Source organism: Cyanistes caeruleus, chromosome 2, assembly GCF_971803275.1.
Source record: "Cyanistes caeruleus chromosome 2, bCyaCae1.hap1.1, whole genome shotgun sequence".
Lineage (NCBI taxonomy): Eukaryota > Metazoa > Chordata > Aves > Passeriformes > Paridae > Cyanistes > Cyanistes caeruleus.
Window position 1 is genome coordinate 17,815,241 of NC_141702.1, and position 18,349 is coordinate 17,833,589.

The 18,349-nt window shown below is 35.3% G+C and overlaps 2 long non-coding RNA genes across 2 annotated transcripts in view; both read right to left on the reverse strand.

Annotated features, from left to right (window-relative positions):
* LOC147654646 (uncharacterized) overlaps positions 1–18,349 on the reverse strand; it is an 837,032-nt gene that overhangs the window by 330,542 nt on the left and 488,141 nt on the right. The gene's annotated exons all lie outside the window — the stretch shown is intronic.
* LOC147654647 (uncharacterized) lies at positions 8,089–15,006 on the reverse strand. The gene is made up of 2 exons (XR_015282788.1): positions 14,797–15,006; positions 8,089–13,633 (listed from the first exon to the last, which is right to left on the reverse strand). It is a non-coding gene; the product is annotated as an uncharacterized LOC147654647 (long non-coding RNA).

An 18,349-nucleotide genomic window follows, 5' to 3' on the forward strand; every position in this document is an offset into this window, starting at 1 on the left:
GTAAGTTTTACCCAAAGACACCAATCTGAATTCCAATTGGATGGCCTGAGGTATTTAAAAGACATTATATGTGTGATCTTTAAGATCTGAAATGCTCTGTAAATGTTCAAACCACTGGTGGCTTAAGCAACATGCACGTACTTCTGTGTGTCCATATGTGCCAAGAAGCTAAACATCCACCTAGTCCATGTTTTCTGCTGTGATGTTAGAAGAAAAAAAAAATTAAAATATTTGGGTATGTCTGTGTAAAAGGGAAAGCTAAGAAACATCTGCTGCAAATCAAATCTGATTTGGGGCAGCAGTGCTTCTGTTGTCAACGCCAAGAACTGGACTACTTTAGCTTGATCAACAGGCATTTTTTGGTGCACTCTCTAGTCACTGTAGCTCATGATATGCTCTCTTCTGGCCTTCATCTGACCTTAAAAACAAACACGCTGTTTGTTTCTTGTTCTGTTGCACATATGTAAGTCCGCTATTCCTTGACTCAGCTGCACCCCAAAGCACCAGTGTCAGCTGAAGACCATCAAATCTCATCCCCACACTTTTTTCCAGGTGTTATTTGTAGAGCAGGAAGCACCCTCTAGTCCCTCTGTTATCTAATGCACATGACTCTTGTGGCTTGGCATTAGTACAAACTAACAAGGCTTGATTTTCATGGAAGGGAGAAAAAAGATTAATATATTCACAACTAATTATGAAAACTGGCAGATTAAGGCTTTCATGCTCTGGGAATAGGAAAGCAATCATGATTACAGAAAATACATAATGTGTTATAATTGTTTTGGGGCATACCTTAATTCTGTAGAGCAGTCCCTATGTTCTTCACAAGTATTTGATATTCCATATCAATAGCCGGTACTTGCAAGCCATATGCTTCAGCAAGGTGTTTAAGCAGGTATAGGCCTTCAGGTAGGTAAATTTAGATGAAAATTTCCATGTATTTAAATTTGTTTTACAGAATTAGATGACTCTTTACATATGACTCTTCAGATAGTCAAGTGTCTTGAAGAAATTTTGATAAAAATAAACTGAAATGAAAGAATGAAATCAATATAGCTAATCCAGTTGAAGACAGCAGAATTAATAGTTTATTCTCTAGGTAACAGAAGAACATCTCCACAGAGTCTTCTTGTTGTTATATCTGCCATTCTGCCATAAAACAGTGAATATCAGTTAATTTTTCACTGTTCAAAACTTAGCTCGTGTAGCTGCTTTTATTTACATCTGTTTATTATCATCACTTGTCTCTCATCAAAGACAGATGTTACCAGAAAATCACTTGGAAAGAATCATTTGACTAAGAATTAAAAAAAAAAGGCTTGAATCATGTTGATGACAGAGAAAATAATTTGAAAGTCAGAAGGCGTGTTTATCATGATTTGCAGAGGGAAGAACATGTCTCCAAATTTTCAGGCTAGTCTACAGTCTGAGATTTTTCCTCAGTTTTAACTGATGTTAAAACCTGTGGGACAACCCCTGAGCAGTTTTTCCACCCTCTCAATTGCTGTTGTTTCCAGCAGGAAGCAGTCACTTCTTTGTATTTTCAGTATTGTTCGTCACTCACTTCTATCACTTTTCACCTAGCACAAAGTTTGTGGTCTTGGGCAGATACCAAACTCCAGCCAGTGCTGAACTGGCAATATGTGTCCACTGACCATGGGCACATGAACAAATCTCAGCATCTGAGACAACAGACTTGCAGAAAAGATTTCCAGAAATGGTGTAGCCTTATCACCAAGATCTCAGTTGGTCCTCATATGTAGGAGACCAAAACACTGATTTAAGAGCAGTAAAAAAGGACAAAACAAAACCACTTTGTTCATTGGAGATAAAAAAAAATTTCTTTATTAAAAAAGGTATTGGTGCAGGCTTATGTGACCTTGGTCTAACATTGCAGAATTGTCTCCAAGGGGAAGTAAGGACCACCTTGTGACCTTCTCCTCATGATGCACTCACTCTGTGCTCTGCTTTCTCGACTGTGCTGGCCAACCTATTGTTTCTCTGGATATCTTTAAAATGCAAACACTCCAGGCTGCTCATTTTCAAACAAGGAGAGGATAAAGTAGCAAACACAAAACAGATGTTAGTCCTTTTGTTTAATTCAGTTCACAGATACACTAGGACTTTGGTATAAGAACCTTCACAAGAGTTACAGACTACACAGTTACTAATGAGTCTAATTTTATGTTACCTTAAAAAATAGTTAGTTTTAGAAGTGCTCCACAGAACAATATCTGTCTCTTGTCCATGCCCTTCACTCAATAACAGGAAATAAAGTTAATGGAAGTGAGACATCAGAAGCTTCATGCTCTCTGTACCAATTTAAAAGCTATTGAGAAGTTCATGCATTTTCACATTATGCTGTGGTGTCATTTGTCTTTGTTTGGCACCAATTCTCCAGTAAGCTTGTCTTTTCACCATATAAATGGCTCTGATGCTGTATTAGCACAGGGGACTAAACAGAAGCAGCTCTGTAGTACAACCCATGCATTTAAAAGCATTACCTATTTCAGCTGATGTCAAAAGAGCTTTCCCACTATCAAACTAAAACAGAATCTGATCATAATAGATAGCTATATTCCACTTGCAGTGCATGGAAATAAATCTAAAACAATGCCATTACTAATACATTTTGCTCTGTTGTCGCTTAAAAGAGAGTTTGGTTCTGCTTCTCCTATGTTTTAATTTATTTGTAGTAGTGAAAAATGTGGTTAGAAGAATTTTAAATGGACAGGACCAGTGAAAGGAAAGGTACATATGAAACTTTTAAATCCATTTACATATGTATTTCCCTCCTCGACTTATAATATTGGTTTCCTGAAGTGGAAGATGTAATTAAAAATTAAATGATAATTAAATCACCTACAGATGACCCCATAGAGATGGAAGATTTTTGTCAGTCTTTGTTCCTTTTTTCTGACCACATTGTTTTTTTTTTGTTAATCATAGTGAAAGAAAGAGAAGGTACACATTACACCTTTCAAATATGAATGTTGAATTCACCTTTGAATTTTTAGGTGTATTCTGACTTGTTGCAAATATGAAAATCCTACTAACTCTCATCTGAGTGCTGCACCCTTCTGGACAGGAGGGTAGATTTTTTTACATTATTAAGTATATTGAAGGTTAGGCTCACCACAGTTTCAAAGATTAGAAACTTCATTAAAAGAAGTTCATTATCCATCATCAAAAGAACAAAATCATTATATTTGCATTGAAACTTTCTTTAATAAAATTTATGTTTGATTTCATTGAAAAGCTTATTCCCTTTGACCAACCAATGTTAGCATTAACAGTAGTGTTTATATGGGACAGACTTGCTACAATGACAAATTATCTAATTTACAGAAGTGTCCAGAAGTTCCCTTGCTACAGAAGATACAAATTATGCCAATTATTCATCACTTTCTTATAATACCTTCCTGAAACACAATATAAATTTTCTCATGAAGCAATATGATTCCCTTACCACTTCTCTCCTCCACATTTCCTTGAGAAGGTGATGTGACTGTGGGTAATGGTCATGGGTCCCAGCCTAACCACATTATAGGTGCTCTTCAGGCAAGAGTGTTTTACAGATTTTGAAGACTGACTGTGGAAATATCTGCCAATATTTATTCAAGAAAGTTTTGATTCCAAAGTTTAAGGGTGCTGTGCTGTCTCTCAAGGCAAAATCTTTGAGATTTCAGTGGTAATGAGGTACACATATTCCACAGATAGACAAAATACAAAGAAAGTAAGATAAATATGGAACCACAAAACAGCATACATTTATAAAATTGCACTAAAGGTGAAGAGGTAGGGCCACAAACATCAGCTGTGGACACTAGTAAACATCTGAATAGTCCTGTGGCATGATCTCTTACTGAAAGATCGCAAAAGAATACCCCTTCATTACAAATAAGACTCTGTAACTACACAAAACCAGCTCTGCACATGGTTAAATGGAAAAATGCCATGAATGATTTATTTATCTAGGACATCCAGTAGCAAAACAATAATAAAAAGTGTTGTCCTGAGCCAGAGTTAACTGATTTCAATAAATGACAATGTTCCTTTATTAATTCTCCTGCACAGAAAACATGAGTACTGTCTAAATAATGCAATGTAATGTAAGCAAGAGTAATGACACAGGAAAATAATTAAATTAGAACCTACCAAGAAAAATCAGTAAGCTTAAAAATTTTGCTGAACATCCACTTTTATTTTAATTTTTGATTTTACATTTACTTCTAAATTTAAATTTCGTTTTACATCTACCTTTATCTGATTACTATGAATTAGTGAAATAAATTTAGCATAAATAAACTTATCCAAAAGACATTTTTAGAAAAAACATTAGTGTATTATGTTCTGATCCAATGATGCTAAGGACACTGGAAAATTATTCTTTTATTTCAGGGATACAGAGTCAGACCTCTGGCAAGTGAAAGAGAAAGACACTACCTATTAAAAATGATGTACTGCAGAGTAATTACATGTTCTTGTAAATGATTCAATAATTACACAAAGTAACTCCAAAAATAATTTCACTTGCTGTTTCAGATCCCATGATAAAATCCTTCTTCAAAAGGAAGAAGTAATCAAGAATATATCCAGTACTTTTATAATACTGATTGCATTGTGCTTAAACTTGCAATGTATTTATATTGTCACCACAACTGAGCAGTCGTTGCAAATTTCCAGGAATATTACTTTACAATTTAATAAAATAAAATACATCTATGTCCCTTTCTATGTTTTATCTTACATATTTATTTTCTAAGTAAGAATCTTAATATAAGTAGAACTTTAATTACTAGTTTTTGCATAGCTTCTTGTATTTTTAAATTAATATGCTGCATTTTAACAACAGGTACGTGTTCTAAAAGTGAGTTTAATTGTTGAATTCTGAGAAAAAATAATAAACATATATAAATATACTATTTCAAAATATTAAAAAAGAAAATTTACAATTTACTTGTTACAAGAGATGAGATACTTTTGAAAATGAGGGGATTTTACAGGTTTACAAGAGAGACAGACTGTTGACCTCTATCACTGAACTTTTTGTTAGCCTCCAACACAGAACTACCAGGTGAACTACTTTTGAGAAGAGTCTCTGGATTGAGTTAATTCCAAAACAGTGCTTGATATGTATTTGGAGAGTGTTAACTGACTCATGCCAAAACCTTTTAAATAATTTAACCATTTAATGCTTGAACAACTTGAATAATTTAACAATTTAAATGAAAAAGTTCCAGTAGCTGGAGGCATGCCTTGATGGTGTTTAATTTGCCAGAACAGACAGATACCTCACGTTTACAAACCTGTTTTCACAGTGACCAAAGACCACTACTGTGAGTTACCATCACCTCCCTAGCAAGTGTCAAATGAGCAGAGAGAAATGTAGAATTAATATGTTAGGGCTTGAAAGCTAAAAAAAGGTATAGAAAGAAAGATACAGGAGAATTCCCAAGAAATACTCACATAAAGAATCATACAGGTCATTACACTTGGAAGAGTGGATGCCTGCCTAAAATATCTGAATTACAGATAATCTGAACATTACTTTATTTTGGAGATGTTACCATGGCTTTAGAATCTGAGATTAGTCTGTGGCTTCTCAAATTATACTAGAAAACAAGGAAACCAGAGGGGAAATATTCTTGGCTTTGTCAAACAGTTGTTCAGTCTCTCCCATCCTCTGGTCTTGAATGGAAACACATAGAGAGAAGATTGCTTTAATTTCCAGAACAGAGGTTACCACAGCTGCATTTCATTTTTGCATGAGACAAGCATGGAAATGAAAGAGTGAGTTTTGGATACCAGGAGCAATGGCAGTGTCATTGCAGCAAGTGAAACAGGTACCTGCATGCACTGAAGATCCCACTTGAAGGACTGCTGGTGATTGAGGTTGGTCACCTCATCCAGTAGCCTTTGTAGGTACTTTGTAGGTACTTTGACCTACTTATTTATATTCCACTGAGCTGCACAAATGTTAAAGATAAATCCTTGGCACCACCTATGTTTCTGAACATTTCAGAGGACTACTGCTCACAGCTACAACACACATGCATACCGCTTTATAATGACTAGAATCCATGTTTGAGAACTCCTGAGGAAAGGAAAACAAGCAGCCCATGGAATGTCATGACTGATAACTAAGTTGTCTGTACAGACTCTCAAAAATCAAACTATATTAGTCTGTATCTAGTGGCCTACAAGAAGCTAAAGGTCTGGTGCACACATGCAGAAGAAATTATTGACAGGAATACCAATACATTACAGATTTCTTCTTACCAGACTACTCTCTTTTTTTCAAGAGAGGACGAAATGACAGGCAAAATGAACCTGAATATAATGAATAATATAATAAATATTTCATATATATATATATATATATATATATATATATATATATATATATATATATAAAATTATTATAATTAACTTTATTTGTTTTGTTTTCTGAGCCATATCTGTTTACTTCAAAGTAAAGCATCCGTTTGAAATTCAGTCAGACTTGTAGACAGAATAAAGTTGCTTCTAGTGTGGGATAGGAATAATATTTGGGAAAAAAAATATATTTTGTTCTGTAACCTTTAAAATGAAGGCCTAAAACTGCAGTTTTCTTGTGTCATCTACAGCCTTGTGTTTTTCTGAGCTAATAATGAAGCATTATGTTCAACAAAATTCACCTGTCTCCTTAGATCCTTCTCTTACTTCTGTATACTATTTGAAAACACAAATAGCAAACTGTGTCCACCCAAAGGTTAAGGTATTAATGTGAAGAAGTTTGAGGCACACTACTACCATCATCATTTATTTCCCAATTCCCTCACTTTGTGCTCCTGGACCTACTTCAGGGAAAAAAGATCAGTGTAAAGTTTGTCAAAGAGAGAGCTTTTGATTTTTGCTGTAATAGGTGTTTTAGAGTCTTATCTGTAAGACCTGTCTATACTGTATTTGTGTGCCTGTGTTATTGAATGCCATATATAACATTTCAGCTGAAACCTTGTAATAAATTAAAATTTCACAAGTAGCATGGACTCACTACATAGACAATTTGCTCTTGGTTAATTGTAATGGATTAATGCCTTTGCAGATTTGGCAAATCAAGTAAATAAAAAAGACAGACATGGACTTCAAGAAAAGTGTTGATTGTCTACCAATAAAAATATAAATATAAAAAATCTCATAAAAATCATATGAGATTAACAATGTAATAATGATTTTAAAGTTTTGTATGATGTAAGGCAAACAACAGCAAAAAGACAGAATAGCATCTTCATTATGAACAGACAGATTTTGTAGGTAGAATTAGCCTCCTTTTACTTCAGGCATTTATATCTTATTTTTGTATGTGATGGAGATAGATATTTCTGGCATGCAGTTAAACTGACACTTCTCAAATATCTACTTTAGGACATATAAATACATATCCAAGTGTGATTCTTCTCCTCCACTGCCATTAAAGACAATCTAAGCTATCTAGATATTTAACATTGACTTCAATTGACTAAATGTACGTAATTAAACTGATTAAGGAAGATCCAAACTTAGACATCCATATAGCAGATAAAAACTGCGCAATGAGATCACAAAATATGCAGCACTTAAAACATTTCTAGTAATTTCAGGAGTGATTTCAGCATCTTACTGCATTTTGCATTTGGATTTTTATTGTCTCAGCTTAGAGATATGTATAATGTGGTGAATTCTGATTTCTTTTTTATCTTCCCAGGGAAAATAAAAATGTTTTCAGTTGAGAAGATGCATATTTAACATTTGGTTTTTTTTGTCTTCCAAAGAACTGCAAAACTTCTGGGTGACTAGTTATTTGTTATTGAAGAATAAGCTAATTTATCAACCAGCGAGAGGTCATTAGACTAGCAAGCAATCAGAAAAATAATAATAGGAAAGTGAAACTAACTGAAAAGGCCCACAATTTTTAGTATATACATTTTTTGTTTTGTTTTTTAACTCATTAAGATTCTCATGACATACATTTATCCTAATATAGTTGGCTCTAATTATACCTCAAAACAATATTTTACTTTAATGGTAAGGAACACTGCAAATATGGTAATACAAGAGTAGATATTATTTTTATGATGCCTTCATTAGTTACCTTATACAGTGACATCAGTATGGAAATCAAAAGCAGCCAAATAAGGTTGCTCAGGTGCTTTATATGAGTGCCATGCTGCCCTTGTGCAGAGGAACATTAATGCCATTGCCAAAGCCACACTGCGTACAGAATCAATATTGATGTCCCTGTGAACCTTGTTTCTTATTCATGTTGCAAATAGCATGATCAGAAAGAAAATAAAATACTGTTTGCAGTGTAAGCATAATGACTACAAAAAATAATAATAATAATGATGTGAGGATAAGTAACACAGCTGTTACCATGGTAACATTGCAGAGTGAATAATTCACAGCAAATAACATACTTGATGAAGTTAGCCTACTTTTGCTGCAGTGGAATGACTGCTAGCAGATTACAATTTTCTCTTCAAACGAGCTCCAAAAGTACCTGGCGCATACAGGAATGTTTTGTATGTGGTCCTTAATGTTTTAAAATTAAGTTGTTTGGTAGCTAGACCAGACTTTTTTTTATGCTGCCTGATCAGATAAGCATCTATTCCCAGTTTAATCCAAGTTCCATTAAATTCAGAAGAAAGAGATACTTATCACATTGAGTTAGACCTGGATCAATAAGGAGTTTGAATTTATCTGTTTATCATTAATGATTTTTGCTCACAGAATTGAATAACAAGCCATAGAAGTATAGGCTCTCTATTCACAAAAAAAATTATCTCTTTTTTTGTTTGTTTGTTTGTTTGTTTGTTTCTGTGTGTAGACAAGAAAGGATGTTCTGATTCTTTGACATCATTAGGAAATGTCTTTTCAACACGCCTCTTGATCCAAAAGCTAAATGTGAAGGGGATTGGGAATGGTGTGACCTACATTCAGCTGACTGTTCCTGGCCTAGCATGCTATTTTTAAGTCCTCAGTCCAGGCAGGTGTTCATTTACAGATGGATCAGCTCAGGTAGAGAGCTGTAGATTTACAGCACTAGCTCACTGGAAATTCCACATTCCCATCTGTGGATCTTAGCCAGAAGGCTCAAACACTCTGCTATCATGCTATCCCTTCCTTCTTTAATCTGTCTTTTTGGTATCCCTCAGGGCCTGTACACAACTTCAAACAGAGTATTTATATTTTATTTGTATTAGCTTAGTCCCTCAGGGCCAGCTCAGAGAGGAAAACTACTTCCCAGGAAAGAGCAGATGAAGTTTTTTCCTGCTTTCACCGTAAGTGTCTCTTTACCCTTCTTTCCTTTCTCTCTCCTCACCCTCCCAGACCTCCAATTTCTCTAACTCACATCCTCTGCTGGCAACTGGAGAAGAGATTGTGCTTCACTGCTGCCAGTGGGAGAATCTCACTGAACATTTTGCTCCAAAGCATGCTGGAGACTTTAAAGATACAATTTGAGGTGAAGCAGTTTTACATTTTCTTTGAAGGCAATTTTCAGTTGGCTATTGAATAATCAATCATTTAAATCCAAATTTAAATTTGGATATAGCCTTATAGCCTTATGAATCATTCTACCTGTTTATTTTAACTAGTAACAAATTTTAACGAGTCTTCTTCTGCAATGAACTAGGTTCTGAAAAGCAACTACATATAAAGAGACTTTTTCAAGGTAGAACAACTTTACCATTACATTACATATACCCCCAAATTATTCTGCAAGCACAACTTTAGTCCTGGCTGCAATCAAGGTTTTATATTCTTTATGGAGATTTTTAAAAATCACCCGCCAGAAAAAGAAAAAAAAAAAAAAAAAAAAAAGTATTCTCTTTGCCCTGCATTAATAATTAATTAATTAATAATATAATCCCTAAAATCTTCAGGTGAATTAGTCTGAATTTTGTTGAAGTCTTACATCAGCTGTCCCATTACTTTGCATACAGCATGGAGAATGCCAAGGAGTACTAATACATCTTATCCACATATCCACAGAAGCTTTTGACCTTGGGAAGGGGTTCCCCTGCCAGTTTATGCAATTTTAAGCTCCTGTGAGAGAACTGATTTTGTGAGGAGTGTAAAAAAAGCAATACCTTCACAACTAAAGCTAGGCTGGACTGGCACAGAGTTTAAAGGACCTTTATGCCTATTCCTCCTTTTACAAGGATAATACATCTGAGCTCTCAAGTTTGCAACTGCTCTGATCAGAAAACTCCTGCGTCTACCAAGAGGCCAAAGTTCTGATGGATGGGTGACACCAGCTGGACTAAATACATCACAGAATTTGAGTCTGGGGTAGAGACAGTAGCAATATTTCTAGCTATTTTTGGCTCTGCTTTTAATTAATCTACCATTTTACATCATACAACATACAACTGATCACTGAATATGAACAGATAGATTTGATTTAACCAACATTTGAGATTTTCAATTTATTTTAGAAACATGATAGTCTGTTTACTAGTTTCATTAGTGACTAAGCTCTTGGCTAGCTTAAGAAAAGTCTGTTCTTGCAAGAAAAATTTTTCATTCTTTCCCATTTGTATGTGCAAAAGGCATTGGAGAACATTTTATTTGGCAGACTGGATAGTAGCTTATAATTAAATTAAATTTTCTGCAAATATATTCTGCTTTCTATTTCTCTACCATGTGAAATGACTGAATATTAACCCCTGTGAGAGAGTTGTTTTCTCAGATACCCTGAATTTCTAGTAACTAGGCAGATATTTCTTAAAGGTAGATAGCTAGGTTGAAGAAAAGTTTAGCAGTGTATTCCTTTGTGGTTTTGAAATGTTATGCCAAAGTTCATTCATTTCTTTTGCACTTGGGAACTGTACAAACTAGCTTTCATAGTACACAAGACCAGTTCTCAGGTGTCATTACCACCAGTGCTGCTGCCGCTTCATTTTTGTCTTCTTTTACAATAATGATAATGATGCTGAAGCTTACAAACATGGATTTACATTAGACATCAAATGAAAGCCTCCAGTGAGTGGATTAACATATCAGGACAGTTGGCTGATGCATTTCAAGAAGCCTCTGAATTATATATGGCCCCCAGTGCCCTTATCATTAGCCAAAGATGTACTTACAGTTCATTGAATGGGACAGGATAAGTGAAAGAGAACAGCTTTGCTGGGTGATTGGTAGAAAAGTGCTATGCAGCCAGATGAAATGGATTGTTGATTACATTCTGTTTTAAAGTTCAATAAATTCATCCCCTGAGCCTATATTGGTGTTACAAAATAATGGATTACTTGGTGCACTGTCATGGTTGTATTTAATATGGTAGAAGCCTTTATGAGGTGGTCAATAGTCATAGATTTATACAGAAAGGGAAAATAGCCTTTCACTTAACGGGAAATACTTAGTCTATGCAGTATTTTAAAACAATCACAAACTTTCTTAGCCTGAATAGATTGCTGATTGCTGAAGGTGCAGTTTACTGGTCCTTTGACAAAAGCAGTGGAAATGTAGATCAATAAAAGCAGAACACTAGGCAGAGAGTTAAAGAGAACGGGCAAGAAATTTAAAACTCAATATATGGCTGTTTGGTGTCTGTTCATGTTTCCTTAGGTAAAAGTGAATTTCTTTTGCATTTGATTGGGAATTCAGTCATTTTGTTTTTGTGAAAAATATGATCTTATCTTCCATTCTCAATATTAAATTGGCTTGCAATAGGTTTTCTGAGAACTAGGAATTTAATTTTTCTAAAGTCATTACTTTAAGTTTATTAGAAATATTGCTTGATGGCTTTGTCTCAAGGGCTCTTGTTCAGTCATATTATGGTGGGTTTTTTTACATATAAGGACATAATTAAACAATTGGAACTAAAATGACGATTATATATTCTTAACTTTAAGAGTAAAATCCCAATAGTGTTAAAACTGTTATGAAAAGCTTTTTAAAGCCAGGAAAATCAGCTTAACTGCATACAAAAGAGATCCAAACATGCATCAGTAAAAAAGCACAGATTTAAAGTGTTTTAGTAGCCTTAACACTGCATTATGGGACAAGAAGTTCAACATAAAAAAAAAAGTGGAAGGTAAAACTCTAAAAAAAAAAAAAATCTCTGAATCAGTGGGTTACATTACTTCCTCATGGTATACCTGCAGGAAAAAATTGTAGAAATATCTCTATATACAAATGTTTGTGGTTTTTATATAAACATGTAATTTTTTTGATAAGTTCAATATCCTTTTCACCTTTCTAGTCCAAGAATTGTCTGACATACATTTATGTGTAGGTAAGGTCAGTAAGGAGATATAATATATTTTGTCAAACAAACCAATACACTTATAAAAATGAACAAGGATGTACAAATATAGATTGGCTTTTAGTAACACTAGAATGTCAGCAAGACTTCTGTGTCTAAAATCAAGTTTTATCCAATAAAATTAGTTTGTTTATTAGAAAATTATAATCATTAATAAGGCTTATTTTCCTTTACTCTTTAAAAAAATCCTAATTACTGTGTATTAGTTATTTCTGTCTTAAAAGAAAAGAATTGCCTTTTTGAAAATCATTGAACTTCAAAGAGACTCAAATTCAGCAAACTTAAAGTTTATGAAACACAATAATTTTTTTGTTAACATAGGCAAAACCTTGGCTTCTGCTGATGGAACTGGGGCAAGAAAAGATACAGTAATCAGTGATGTCACAGCTAATAAGCAAGTGTCCTGACCTTTATGTCCTCACAGAAGATGTAGAACACTGGCTGGAAGCACATCTCCAGCTGCATCTACTGCTATATTTTCAAGGATGACATGCAAAAGACAAGAAGTATAAGCAAAATTCTTATGAACAGAAACAACACATTGAAAGTTTTGGTTTTTTCTACACTGAGCCTAGAGAGAAAACCTATCTTTATTTGGTGTTAATACTTTCTTCTCTCTTTTTCTTCCTTCTGTTTTCCATTTGGTAAGACAGTCAAGAGAAAAAGAAGTGGCTTCCACTAAGTGTGGAACCACAGGTGCTCAGTCAGCCACCAAACACGCTGCTAAGCAAGGGGGAGGAAAGGCAGAGCTATTGTCACTTGTTTTCTCTATCAAGAGGTGTTTCAATAAACTACTTGTGGAGTATCTTGTTAGAATCTGCACCTTGTACTTTAATGTTTCTGCAGGCAATAGGAAGGGAAGAAAATGAAGCTCCAAAAAGAAACCAAGGCCTTCCAATGTTTCTCGTTTTTAGTACATTGATTTCATGATTCCCCAGTAACTGAGAAATCAGCATGTGATTAGGTTATTACTACTGCAAGAAAGGAAGAGATTTGGTATTGCCTGACTCCCTAAACAAAAGAGATAATTGTCCTTGCTAAAAGAGTTGTAAGGGTAGCAAAATGGATGAGGTTTTACTGCCTACTTTCTGTTTGGTAAAGCCTGGGAAGCCCAGGGAGATTGTGTTGCTGGAAACATCCAGAGGGTGTTGTAGCTGCAGGGAATGCTGAGAATGGAGAGTGCTGCACTGCACCAAGGTAGCAGTATAGATCTGGTTTGTCCTCACCTCTGACAGCAGGAGCAGCAAACAGAAGTGGTGCTTCTTCTGGTTCTTCTCCTCTCTTTGGTCTTTTCTCTTTCCATGACAGTAGCAGCTAAATCCTGGCCTAACCCCCAGCCTTGGAGTGAAAACAATAACATTGCCAGATTTAGGTAGGCTGTACCATGGAGATAAGTGAAACATGTTGTGCATCTGCTATTACATCCATCGGATTAATACTCTGAGTCTCTCCTCCTTATCAAAGTCTCTCTCTTACACATTCCTAATAACCTGTGTTCATACACCCAGGTTTTATATCTGTGGTGTAGCTGTGACTAATCACGCAGAATTTTCAGAAAAAGAAAGGATAACCTGGAAATTTTGGCTGCAGTCTTTCAAGATTGAACACATAGTCCTCTCTCTCTGCATGCCTGGTGCTTTAAAGTTGGGCTTAATATGCACATAACTTTTAGATTCCAACAAGCCATAACCTGTATTCTTATATATTACATTAAACATATATAAACACATAGGAAAAAAAAAAAAGTTGGAAATGTTTAATGTAATATAAGTACCAAATTTCATTACTCTTAACAAGAAGAATAATAAAAAAAACCCTGAAGCATCTTCCAAAGTTTTTGAATTAACATTTTAATATAAAGAAACTGACCATATAGTCACAACAGACCATAAACCAACATTCCAAGAAGTTACCAAACCAATCTTCTGTTTAAATGCATCTCACCCTATTAGAGACAAAAATGAGCAAACAAAAAATATTTCTGATGCATTTTACAGAGAAATTAAATCAAATTCTAGTTAACTTCACTTAGTGACTATAAAAACTACTGCAGATTTTAAAAGCCTTATCAAGTACATAGCATAAACAAGCTTCTAACCACTGAGAGCTGAAAAGTGATGATGTGATCGATATGTGCTAATTTTCTTATGACATTCATGCACTGTGATTACTTGGCTTGCACTTCCTGGGTAATGGTCTCAGGGCATCAAAAGCCTCCTAGCCACATGCCATAAAGTGCTGAGCAGGTAGCGTATCAGCCTGACATACTCATGGTTATGAGTAAAACCTACCAGGGGGTTCATTTAAGTTTGGGTGAACTTAAAGTTCACTTAGTTTTGCCAGTTTGTTAATCTTGCCTCTAGTCTGTTTCAATCGGTTCATGTTCAATTGGCAGTAACATTTTCTTTTTCCTCAGTACTGCCTTGTAGGACAATGACCTCTTTATATTTCCTCATTCTCAAAAAGCTGTGGATTTGTTCAAAGACTCAGTCCTTCTCTACCTTCTGTAAAACCAGCTTGTTCCCTGAGAACAACAAGCCAAAGCTAGATCCTGATGAAGTGACAGATCTCAGGAGCCACCCAGGCTGAAGGTCACATTGTGTTCCTCACAGTTGTGGCCCACAGATCCCCTTCGCTACAGACATGTCCAGACCAGAGTGTCTGAACTGGGAAAAAAAAATATCTGTGCAAAGGGCTGCTGTTTGGAAGTCACAGAACAGTCTCTAAAAGGCCATTCAGATGTCACAGACATGTTTTCTAGCACACTCTGAGAAGGCTGGGACCTGGTCTCTACAGTCAGGCTGTTTCTGTGTGAGACAGAAACAGGGCCCAGGCTTAGTCACTCTCACAGACACCCATACTGTTTAATGTTAGCACACTGACTGACTCTTCATCCTTTCCTCCTGGAAAGGCTCTGGCAGGACAACACAACACAGTAACTGTTCCCAAAAATCAATATGAATTAAGATACCTATGGGGTTTTTTTGCTTTGAGCAAAAAGAATTTAATATTCTGTGTATGAGCCACACTGTGTAACCTGTCCTGAGGATGAGATAGTGAGCCTTGATTAATTTAAATCATGAAAAGAGCTTCTTGTATCTCATTTTCCTAGCATGTGTCTAACACCAAAAAAGTTGTTCAGGGGTTTGGAACAACCAGGAATCCCTTCAGTGCAAAAGCAAATAGTCCTCAACACCTTAGCATGGAACTGCAGCTGCAACTCAGGTACCCAAGAGAGCTCAGCTTTATAACCACCACGCTCTACCCTTTCATAACTCTGCATAATTGAATAAATTCTGCACAGTTTTTCCAACAAACCCAGTTCTGCTTTCCCATTCTATTCTAAAACCAGTTGCAGATACTGAACTGAAAAAGCAAACAGATTTACGTGTTGATGTGAACCCAAGACTATTTTTAGATTATTCTCTCCCTTAATTTGCAATATAGTTAAAGGAATACATGCAATCTTTGACTGAGAATTTAAAAGTTAACTGTGTATTTATAAATGAAATTTCTACAAAATAAAATGAAGCTTCTCAATTCTGTGCTGGCTGTCAGTGGGCAAAAGTTACATGGTTTTTTCCAGACAGTCACAGCTCTAACATTTTAATAACACTTCCAAAATCTTTAGGGAGCAAAGCCCAAGTAGCTGCCTGTGACAAATGGGCATACACTGACTATTTGCTCTTTTTGACTTCAAAGCAAGAAACTGCTACAATATTGTTCTAGGATCACTTCCTGAAGTTAACTGGTATTTTTGGCCCTTATGCATCTTCTTTAAAATCCAAGGGACCCATATGATTGGCTGGCTTCACTTCCTGTACAAATGGGTCGATGAGGACCCCTGAAAACCTCTGCATTGGACCAGTAATTTCTATTTGAACTATAGTACATCTTCCATAGATATATTCAGTTATGATCACTTTTTAAAGTTGTGAATTCAACCCATCTCTTGGATGGGTGAAAACCCATCTCTGCTCAAAAGCCTGATGGGCTGTTCAGATTTCATATAAGGATTTGGTATTAGCTATAATGTTTGTTTTACCAAATATGATGTCTATGACCTTTAGACCCAAATTACTTTATTAGACTCTGAATTGTTCTTATGACTCCTTTAGGACCCACCTCAATTTTTTCAACATTATGTAGTGTAAAGCAGTGATATTCTCTCTTAAATCCTGCCTGATATTTTTTTCTATCTCTAAAGACACTCCAAAGAACTGTTTTCAACACAGTCTTTTAGGCTGCATCACACAGCTTATGTGAGGCAACATTAGCACTATTCCTACTTGGACATTCAGTACCATTGAACATCAAAGGACTTTTCCCAAACCAAATCTAAGTCAAACTGAGCTTTGTGAGAAGCATTGCATCAAGTATTTGTTACTAAAAATATAAACTCTGATTTATTAATCCAAACTGTGTAATTTGCCTGCCATTAATATTTATCATTAACTAGTGCATTTTTCAGCACCAAGAAAAAAAAATTCAGTAATATTTTTTTTTATTACAGATCTTTCATATTGTTAAGAACTAAATGCCCATTTAAGCCATGTTTCATTCCAAGAAATTTGCTCCGAGGGATATTTTAGTTTAGCTCAGCTTTTCTTTACAGAATTTTAACAATTTTATCCCCAGTATGCCGAAAGATACCCATTTTGTATTACAATTAGGCAATGATCACATTACATGAGAGATTATCCTCCCTTATTTACAGTAAATAGCTACAAGTTAAAAGAAAATAGAAGCTTTATTCATGAATGATTTACATGCTGTTTCTCAAGGTTTCGTTTTATTCAAGTAGAAACTTGTGCCCAGAATATTAAAGACGTATTCTAACTTGGTGTACAGAAACAAGGCTGACTGCTTGCAATAGTTTCTTTTGAATCAGTCTTAGAATGGCTATAAATTTCCACACCTCTCTTTGAGGGTCAGGCAGAGGAAATCAATAGCACGCCAGAATGCACGGTGTGTCAGTTATAATAATATTAACATTGTTTTTGGTAGACATGAACATGCATGGATGTGTATGTTCCAATGGGAGAAACAGCTTCTTTAGTATCTAGAAATTATTTAATTTCCCTAGGGCTAAATGAGCAAGTGATGGTTGTCTTATTACTTTTTACCTGAGGGCAAATTAACTTTTTGAATGTGCTTAATAAAAATTTTAAAATTTGTTTTCCTACATTTAAAACAATCTATTTTATTGAGAAGTTAACTCAAGGAATTAATTGAAGCTACATTTCAAGAAAAAAGGAAAATATTTTAAAAGACACCTTGCAAACTGGCCATCTGTAAGAACAATGGATAATATAGTATTTTTTGAAGGACTTGGAAACAGAATCAGCATACTAATATACTAATACCTTGTCTGTCCCAGTAACTTTATAATCCATTTATCTGTGCACAAATTACACAAGTGCCTAGCATTAGCAAACATCATGTCATTTGGGTTTTTGCTGCACCTCCCCACCCCCATTCTGTGTGCAAAGGAATAAATTACCCTGGCAGAAGAGGAGAGAGAGCTGTGATAGTGAGTCACCAGTGACAGCCACACTGTGTTTGTTTTCTCAGGAACTTTTAGCTCTCACCCATATTTTGAGAGAAAAGCTTGCAGAAGGACGTGAAATCAGAGAAGAGAATGAAATCTGAACTTCTTTTCTCATGGCACTCCATTACCCAGCCCTTTACATTTTTTTTCACAGTCCAGCAACATGTAACAAGATCTCAAGGAACATCAGTGCCTAATCTGTTCGACACCTTTTCCCCCAGAAAAGGTTTGAAAACTAAAGATGGAAAGGAATAACAAACTTGTTTCTGAAACAATCTCAGTAAAATATTTGGGTTACATTGATCTGATGTTCCACTAGGGTATTGTAACTAAATATTTTTTAAAAAGGAGCAATGTCCTATGTCATGGGATCTTTCTTCCCTTGCTTATGGAAATTTCTGAAATTTCAAAATTTTCTGTACAAGATGTAGCAGCAAGATCACCCTAAGTTAACTGACAAATATTGTGACTCTGAAGGAGCTATGATGCAGTTACCTTTGCCT